Source organism: Callorhinus ursinus, unplaced genomic scaffold, assembly GCF_003265705.2.
Source record: "Callorhinus ursinus isolate GAN/ISIS: 27379988/994484 unplaced genomic scaffold, GSC_fseal_2.0 scaffold6, whole genome shotgun sequence".
Classification (NCBI taxonomy): domain Eukaryota; kingdom Metazoa; phylum Chordata; class Mammalia; order Carnivora; family Otariidae; genus Callorhinus; species Callorhinus ursinus.
This window is the reverse complement of record NW_027397068.1, coordinates 25,847,148-25,857,488: the sequence shown is the minus strand read 5'-3', so window position 1 is coordinate 25,857,488 and position 10,341 is coordinate 25,847,148. Positions and strand designations below refer to the sequence as shown.

General features: G+C 36.7%; 1 pseudogene; it reads right to left on the bottom strand.

The window, feature by feature from the left end:
* Positions 1-1,201: 1,201 nt before the first annotated feature.
* On the bottom strand, positions 1,202-2,074 carry LOC141372892 (small ribosomal subunit protein uS2-like; annotated as a pseudogene).
* Positions 2,075-10,341: the final 8,267 nt, after the last annotated feature.

Sequence of the window (10,341 nt, the reverse complement as noted above, 5' to 3'; positions counted from 1 at the left end):
TCTAAGATGTCAGATAATAACTATTTTAGGCTTCTTGCTTCTCATTGCCACCCTCCACCTCTTCTTGAATATCTTTTAAAAATGTAAAAAGTATTTGTAGCTTGCAGACTACACAAAATCAGGTTACAGACTAGACTTGGTCCATTGGCCATAGTTTACCAACACTTAGGCAAGAGTTTTATCAATTTTGTTAATAATTTCAAAGAATCATGTTTTGTTTTTATTGATTTTTCTCTATTGTTTTACTGTTTTTTTTGTATCACTGATTTTTGCTCTGGTCCTTATTTTTTTTCTTTTGTTTACTTGGTGCTTTATTTACTCTTCTTTTTCTAGTTTCTTAATGTAGACACTTAGATCATCTGTTTGAAATCTTTGTTCTTTTCTAATATAAGTAGCTAACGCTTTCAATAACTTCTAAGCACTGTTAGTTGCATCCCACAACTTTTGATATATTGTGGTTTTTGTTTTTATTTAACCTCAAGATATTTTCCTATTTCACTCATGAGTTCTTCTTTGACCCGTGGTTTGTTTGAAGTATACTGATTGACTTCCAAATATTTGTAGGTTTCCCATAGAGCTATCTATTATTGCTTTCAAATATAATATCATTGTGGTCAAAGAACAAACTTTTTATGATTTTAATTGATTTAAAGTTATTAGAATTATTTTCTGACTCAGAATATGTCCTTTCGTGGTAAATATTTCATGTGCACTTGAAAAGAATATGTATCCTACTGTTGTTAGGTAGAGTGTTTTATAAATGTTAATTAGGTCAAAATTTTGGTAGTTATTCACATCTTTTATATTTTTATTGTTTTCTGTATTCTTATTCTTATTCTCTCAACTATTAAAAGAGAAGCTGTTGAACTCTCCAACTATAATTGTGGATTTTTTTTTATTTCTCCCCTCAGTTATATCAGTTTTGTTTCATATGTATTATATTGTTTCAGTATTTAGTATTTTGAAGCTGTCTTATTAAGTGCATATACATTTAGTATTGTTATGTCCTATAGATAGATTTACCCCTCATTGTGAAATTACCTTCTTCATCCCTGGTACTATTCCTTGCTCTAAAATCTACTTTTTAGTGTATTAATATAGCCACTCTAGCTAGCTAGCTAGCTTTCTTTCTTTCGTTCTTGAAACTGTTTATTTTCTGTCAACCTTCTTTCCATTTTGTTTGCCTTTGTGGAAGAGCAACTTAAGACCACTCAGTGGTTGTTCCTAAGCATTCGGTGGCCTGAGCAGTTGGAGCTGCAGGCCAGTCTTTAGTGGCTGGCTGAGTGCTCCAGTCTTCAGTAGGGAACTGCTGAAAGGCACAGAGGGCACCTGCACACCTTCAGACCGGTCTGTGACTTCAGGTGGAGTAGCAGTGAACTCAGGAGCTGGAGCTGTCCATTCATCTTGAAACTTCTCCTTGGTCATAGCTTTTCAGCATTGGCCTGCTCTTACTTTGTAATTTCTTCAGGATCTCTGTAGAAGTAGAGATCACCCATGACCTCCCATGGGTATTCAGGGGAAATGGGGCCACACATGCACAGAACTTCCTGGGCCAGCATCCACCACATCAGACCTACTGAATGAGCTCCCTTGTTGTAATGATGTTCACATAGCGCAGAGGAGAGTCTGTGTTACCCAGAGCAATGGTAGGCAGGTTAACATAAGATGCCTCTGTGAGAGGCTGGTGGTCCACCCTGGGACCAGTAATCACCAGAAGTCTTGGCTCCCAGAAGGCTGCCTGGATCTGGGTTAGTGAAGTTTCCAGGAGTGAAGCAACCAGCAATAGGAGTGGCTCCAGGAGCAGCAAACTTCAGCACACCTCGCTGGCCAGTATTCCTGGAGGATATGACACTGACATCAGCTGGGTTTTCAATGGCAATATTGGCACGAGCTGTCAGCGGAAGGTTCTCCCAGGTTCTCTTCAGATTTATGATGTAGATACCATCACTTTGCCTTTTATAGAGGTACTGTTCCATTTGGAAGTCAAGGTTGGTACACATAAGTAGGTTCCTCCTGCAAGGAATTTGAGGACATCCTCCTCCCTTATTTCTAGGACATCAAGGGCTCAGGACATTGTGAAAGTTTCTCTTTAAGTTACAACAGGGATGCAGAACAATGTTGTATGGACCTCTCTCTGGGTAGCACGGAAAGTCCAGTTTTGGTTTGATTAGTGTTTTTATAGTGTATCTTTTCCCATCCATTAACTTTAATATTATCTATGTCTTAATATTTTTGTGCCTTATAGATGGCATATAATTGAGTCTTGCTTTTTTTTTTATCTTACCTGCAATCACTGCCTTTTAAGTTTGTGTAGATCATGATATTTAATATAATTAGCAATATCACTGGATTTAAATTCAACATATCACTATTTATTTTCCATTTTCCCATCTGCTTTTTGTTTTTTTTGACTGACTTCTTTTAGGTTAATTTCATTTTTATTTAAATTCCATTTTACCTCCACTACTGGCTTGTTAGCTATACCTCTTTGTTTTACTACCTTAGTGGTTACTCCAGGATTTATAACATACATTTTAAAATTATTACTGTCTAGCTTCAATGCACATATAGTATAAAACTCATAACAGAACGCTTCCATTTACCTACCTCTATGTTATTGTTCTCATACATTTCACTTTTCATATATAGGTGACCCTTTAACAGTGCAAGGATTAGGGGCACTGACCCTCTGCATGGTCCAAAATTCATGTATAACTTTTACTCCCCCCAAAATTAACTCCTGAAGCCTACTGTTAACCGGAAGCCTTATTGATAATGTAAACAATCAATTAACACATAGATTGTATGCTGAGTGTGTTATACATTGTATTTTTACAATAAAGTAAGTTAGAGAAAAGAAAAAGTTATTAAGAAAATCATAAGGAAGAGAAAATACATTTACAGGACTCTACTGTATTTATCAAAAAAAAAATCTCTATAGAAGTGGACCTGCACACTTCAAACCTGTGTTGTTCAAGGGTCAACTGTACTATAAATTTGAAAATTCATTGTTATTATTTTTCTTTAGTTCATCAGTTATCTGTTAAAGAAGTTTAAAACTAAGAAAGTATTTTCTGTTCATGTATTTATCATTTGCAGAGCTCTTCATTCATCTGTGTAGATCCAAATTATCATCTGACATAATTTCCTTTGGCTTGAAAAACTTTCTTCATTTTTGTAGAACAGCTCCTCTAGTAAAATTCTCTAAGGTCTTTTTCTTTTAAATTGAGATGTAATTGACATATAACATTGTAGAAGCTTAAGGTGTATAACATAATGATTCAGTATTTATATACACTGCAAAATAATAATCGCAATAAATCTGGTTAACATCCAACATCCTGCATAGTTACAAATTTGTTTGAACTTTAAAGATTTGCTCTCTTAGCTACCTCCAAATATACAATACAGTATTATTAACTGCAGTCACCATGTTGTACATTATATCCCCATGACTTACTTATTTTATAACTGAAAGTTTGTACCTTTTCTGTACCTTCATCCATTTCACCTACCTCGAACCCCTACCTCACCCCAAGCACCAATCTGTTTTCTGTATCTATGAACTCAGTTTTTTGTTTGTTTTGTTTTGTTTTTAGATTCCACATATAAATGAGATTACATGATATTCGTCTTTGTCTACCTTACCATAGTGCCCTCAATGTTCATGCACGTTGTCGGAAAGGACAAGATTTTCTTCTTTTCTTAATGGCTGATAACATTTCATTGTAAATATGTATAATACCACATATTTTTTAATCCATCTATCAAAGAACACTTAAGTTGCTTCCATATAAGTTAGTGATTTCATTTCCTTTGGATAAATACCCACAAGTGGAATTGCTGGATCATATGGTAGTTCTATTTTTAATTTTTTGAGGAAATGCCATAGTGTTTTCCATAGTAGCTGCACCAATTTACATTCCCACCAACAGTGCACCTGGGTTTCTTTTTTCCACATCATCACTAACACTTGTTATTTCTTACCTTTTAAAAAAAAAAGATTTTATTTTTTTATTTGAGACAGACAGAGAGAGAGTGCACGAGAGAGAGAGAGAGAGAGAGCACACAAGGGGGGGTGGGCCTGGGGAGGGGCAGAGGGAGAGGAAGAAGCAGACTCCCACAGAGCAGGGAGCCTGATGTGGGGGCTCGACCCCAGGACCCTGAGATCATGACCTGAGCCAAAGGCAGACTCTTAACTGACTGAGCCACCCAGGCACCCCCTCACCTTTTTGATAATAGCTATTCTAATGTATGAGATGATGTCTCATTGTGGTTTTGATTTGCATGTCCCTGATGATTAGTGATGTCAAGCACCTTTTCATGTACCTGCCGTTGACCACCTGTACGTCTTCTTTGGAAAATGTCTTTTCAGATCCTTTGCCCATTTTTTAATCAGTTTTTTGTTTGTTTGTGTTTGTTTGTTTTGCTATTGAGTTATATGAGTTCCTTATATATTTTAAATACTGCTTATCTGATATATGATTTGAAAATATTTTCTCCCATTCAGGAGGTTGCCTTTTCATTTTGTGGATGGTTTCCTGTGATGGGCAGAAGCCTTTTAGTTTGAGGTAGTTCCACATATTTATTTTTGCTTTTGTTGTCTTTGCTTTTGGTGTCAAATCCAAACAAACATTGCCAAGACCTATGTCAAGGAGCTTACTGCCTATGTTTTCCTCTTGAAGTTTTCTGGTTGCAGGTCTTCTGTTCAAATCTTTAATCCATATTGAGTTAATTTTTGTGTTTGGTATAAGATAGCGGTCCAGTTTCATTCTTTTGCATGTGGCTGTCCAGTTTTCCCAACATTATTTATTGAAGAGACTGTCTTTTCATCATTGTATATTCTTGCCTCCTTTGCGTAAATTAATTGACCATAGAAGTGTGAGTTTATTTCTGGCCTCTCTGTTCTGTTCTATTGATCTATGTGTCTGTTTTTGTGCCAGTACCATACTGTTGTGATTATTATACCTTCATAATGTAGTCTAAAGTCAGGAGGCATAGTGTCTCCACCTTTGTTCTTTGTACTTTTGTTGTTATTAGCTAATCATATTAACTGGTATCTTCAGATATAGAAATTGAAGTCCAAAGTATAAGTTCAGTAAGGAGAGAGTGACAAAGTATTCTTTCCCTCATTCATTCCTTCATTCAGAAAATATATAGGGAATGTTTATGTGTACATTTTTAGGTCCTGAGATACACAAGTAAAAAAGGCAGGAAATTCTCTATCCTCATGGCACATTGGTTCTGGTCGGGGGAGATATACATACATGCATACAAATAAATTAATTAATTTAAAAAACAGTTGCAAATGGTGGTAAGAGCTATAGAGAAAACGGGGAAAGGAAGTTGCTACTTTTATAGGTAATTCAGTGAAGGCCTCTTTGAGGAGGTGATATCTGAGCAGTGGTTTGAGCCGACTCATTCCTGGATGATGGAAGAGACAGAACTGTAAAGATCTAAGCAGAAGGAAATATCAAGGATAACAGCCCTAGAGCAGAATGAACTTAATGTGCTTAAGGAATAACAAGCAAACCAGGGCAGGTGGAGCATAGTGAGGAGGAAGGAGAGTAGAAGGCAATGAAGTGTGAGATGAACAGGGGCCAGAACGTGTAAGATTTGGTAGTGCTGGCGAGGAGTTTGTGTTTTCATTCAAGTGAGAGGGAGGTTATTGGGAGGTTTGGAGCAGGAGATTTACACTGGCTATTGTATGACAGATAGATGCTAGGGTGGAAAGAATGGAAGGTGGGAGGTGGAGAGTTTTAGAATAGATCAATCCAGAAAAATAAAACTTTTTGCATACAAAGTTAACAAGCATTTGAAAGAAGAGAAGGGGAAGAGATGGGCCAAGGAAAGGAAGACTGAGCAATTAGTCAGAAGACTGGAACTCCTGGCAAAAAGTATTTGCTGAGAAATAGTAACTAGTGAGATTCCTAGTGTCAGTAAGTCTGAGACATTTTAAAACAAGTCGGTCCACTAGTCAATTTTAAGTTATCTGTGGTTCAAGGGTGTAAGCTCCCTCTACTATTCCAAGTTTTATTTAATACTTGCTGCACATACCCTACTGCATTGGTGGTACTTTGAAGATAAAAAGGAGTCAGGTTGGTTTCCAGTATAAGACCACACGCATGGGATAAGGAGAGCATACAGAATATGACAAGATGATTCACACGATAAACTAATCCAGTGGATTCGAGAGTAGGAAACCATCAGTGATGAACAAAAATGGAAATTCCTCCAAGATGCTCAGGAGGGATTTGTATGAACACCGGCTTTCCCAGGACATAGGTGATGGTGGTTTGAGTCAACTCATTTGAAGCCTGAAGGGCAGGATGACCTAGTTGATTCCAGGTCACACATTTAACTAAAGAACAAAGAGACAGAATACAGTTTTATGGTGTGATTAGGTCAGTAGCATAAATCTTTAGGCTCATCTTTCCCAATCAGATGTTTTTCCCACTGGTTACTTCTATTAATAATTCATTTATGTAGGGGCACCTGGGTGGCTCGGTCATTAAGCGTCTGCCTTCGGCTCAGGTCATGATCCCGGGGTCCTGGGATCGAGCCCCTCATTGGGCTCTCTGCTCGGCGGGGAGTCTGCTTCTCCCTCTCCCACTCCCCCTGCTTGTGTTCCCTCTCTCACTGTGTCTCTCTCTGTCAAATAAATAAAATCTTTCAAAAAAAATTATTCATTTATACATTCATTTGGCAAATATATACTCAGCACCTACTCTGTGCCAGATATTGTGTTGAGAGCTGAGGATATAGCAGTAAATAGCATATAAAACATAACAGCTATGCCAGTTGGTAATTGACCCCACTCCAGCCTTCAGAATGGCTAGACTTTGGCTCAGTGAGACACAAGGACACCCATGCTGGGGCATTTGGGGGGAAAGAAGCTGTATCCCTCTTCTGTAGGAATTTCTTATCTCCTTCATGTGGGGAGCCATTAGCTGCTCAAAACAAACTTAGCTATTATCATTATTACTGCACATTATTTATCTTTTCCTTAACTTTTTGATTTCCCTTACTATGTCTTATGTGAACTAAATTTCTAAAATAGTTTCCTTACGTAGTCAGATCTTTTGTAATTTACTCTGATACACAGCTTGCAATAACAAAATTTTTGGTGTATGATTAAATTATTTCCTGAAAAGGTCAAAATCTGTTCTAGAACAGAGTATTTTCTAAACATTTAAACAGAAAAAATAAAGGAAATGTAACAAACACTTTGGAAAATTATTTGGCAGTATTGATCAAAGTTGAATAGACACATAACTTATAACCTAGGAATTTTACTCTCAGTATATACCCAGCAGATACAAAGAATGCTATTTGTATGATTTCATTTACATAAAGCTTGAAAACTGACAAAGCTCAGGAGACTGACTACCTGGGGGATTAGAACGACCAGAAGGGAACAAGAGGGAGTTTGGGGAGCTGGTCGTGTTCTGTTTCTTTACCTGGTTACATTGATATGTTCACATTGTAAAAATTCATTGAGATGTATATTTAAGATTTATGTACTTATCTTTATGGATATTATATTTGAATGAAAAGGTTTTTTTTAATTTAAATTCAATCAGCCACCATACAGTACATCATTATTTTCAGATGTAGAGTTCAGTAATTCATCAGTTGCATCTAACACCCAGTGTTCATCCCATCACTTGCCCTCCTTAATGCCTGTCACCCAGTTTACTTTAAAAAGTAGAGGCAAAATGCATTTTGTTATTCTCCCTGGAGTTCATAATTCACTATTTTGAAATACTTTGGATTCTCAATGAATGTCACTTTAATTACAATTTTTCCTTTTATCATCCTCCTTGGGGGATAATTTTTCAGCAAATATACGTTGGAAATTCTTAAAAAGAAAAAATAAAATTAACCAAGCAAAATGGTTCTAATCCAGCATAATATTTAACTATTATTACAAAAAAGGATATATATCACTGAATTCTCATGCAGACAGAATTTACAAGTTATATTGAGCTAGACATTTGTTTTTATTTTTTTGAAGTTAAAATTTCAAGCTTATATCTTTCAACAGGACTCTCTCTCGCTACAGTTATCTATAAATATAAAAAATAGTTTTCTCTCAAATATTTCTTGAATCTGTCCTATCATCTGATCTCAGCTCTCCTTGCTCTGGGGCAGGTTCTAATTATTCTTTCCTAGACCTCTGTAATAGCCTGATAATTTGTCACAACCTGACCCCAATCTTGCTCCCTCAAAACAGCCCTTATCTAGCCTCTGAAGTGACACATCTTACAACAATCTGATTATTATATTCCTTTCCTTCAAACCATCTCAGTTAATGGAAACTCCATCCTTAGAGTTCTCTAGCCAAACACTTTTGTCTCATCCCTGACTCCTTTCTTATCTGTCAGAAAAATCCAATTAACTCTATTTTCAAAACATAATCCAAAATCTGTTCATTTAATGTCACTAACATCATTACCATCTCTGTCAGAGCACCATCATTTCTTGCCTAGACTATATACTGCAAAGGCCTGCAAACTAACCTCCTTGCTGTCATTCTTGTCTCCCTACAGTCTTGATGTAGCACCTTGGTGGAGCATATTTGATGTAGCACCAGAATGATTTAAACACACACACACAAACACACACATCAGTTTGTGGTACTTCTATGCTTCACAACCCCCAGTGGCTCCCACTTGCACTCAGAGAAAGATCTGAAGCCCTTGTGTAGCCCTCTAAGAACTTTGCCCCCTGTTAGCTCTCTGACTTTATCTCCTGCCTACTCTATGGTTTCTGTGGTGTTCTATGAACACACCAGGCACATTTATTACTTAGGTCTTTCACATTGGCTATTCCCTCTGCCTGGAATACTCTTCCTCAGATATCCATAAACCTCATTCTATTACTTACTTCCAGGGTTTGGTCAGATGTCCCTTTTCTCATAAGACTTACCTGCACAGGCTGACTTACGCTGAAGACCAGTTGGATGGTGAAGGAAGAAAAACCGGAAGTGGGGGGAAGGAAAGAAAGACATGGTTTCCAATTTCAGGGAATTCGAATATCTTGAGCATTGCAGACAGTAAATAGACAATTGCAATGCAGTATAATAAATGCTGTGAAAGAATTAAAAAATATAATTCTAAACTTAGAAGAAAGGCAGGGGTAGGACATAAAAATTTGAAAATAAACTGCAGGTAGATGGATATTTATGGGAATATAGAGAACGGGAAGAGAAGAGGATTCAGGATAGAACACAAGGGAACAGTCAAAAATATAACTGAAAATTCAGGCAGGAATCCTACTTAGGAAGCCTTTACATATAGACTTTCAAGAAGAAGGGAGCTGATCTGAATATAGGTATTAGGTTTGGTAATTAGCTCACTAATGACCTTGATGTAGAACATTTCAAGGGAATATTAAAGAAATCAAGCAGTTGGCAGTGGATTAGGGTCTGGATGAGGTCATAGAAATGAAATTGGTGGGTGTGATCTATATAAATAATTCCTTCAAGAAGTTTGTCAAGAAGGGAAGAAGGAAGGTGGAATGAATAAGGAGGAATTTAATCTTTATACAAGGCAATGGTACAAAGGGAGGGAAGAAAGTTTGAGAAAATTTCTATGCGATTGAAGGGGAGTTCTCCATCCTTAAAGGAAAGATCCTAGGGTTATAGAATTCTAGGATAGCTAGAGAAAAACTGGCAAATAAGAACATAGATAGCTACATCTCAGGAAAATGAAACCAGCCTGGCTGTGTAGGAAACATAGGATTGGATGACTATACCCAACCGCCATCTTTAATTGTACAAAGGAAAAATAAAAATAAAGAATGACTCTATTTAGGGACCCAAGAGATATTTTCAGAGTATGTCTTATAATCAACATAATATTAGTAACTGGGAAAGACATTCCCTTTGGATGTGTTCAGTATTGGGGGAGGACATAAGTTCCATTTTCCAGAATGGTCACATTTATTATTTTAGGGACTTTAATCATATCAACTCTTTGGCTTTATCTGCAAAATTGAAGATTTCTAATTTTTAAAAATATATCTTAATTTGGAAACCACTACAATTCCATAATAATTTAAATTTTATTTTTTTGAGTCTTCTCTCATAGCTTCATCTCTACTGAATTATGGTGACATAGCTACTTTAGTACAAGGCAATAATTATAATGTCTCTAGTATCTGACTATGTCATTTAAGGATGCAAAGCATATTATGAGTCTTTTTGGCTACAACAGCCCTGATGCCTCTGACAATAGTTAACAAGGCTACTGAAGCTCCCTCCCAGGTAGAAACTGATACATCAGAATCATCACTGCAGTGATGAAGTGGTTCTTAAATTCAACTGATTTCAGATAC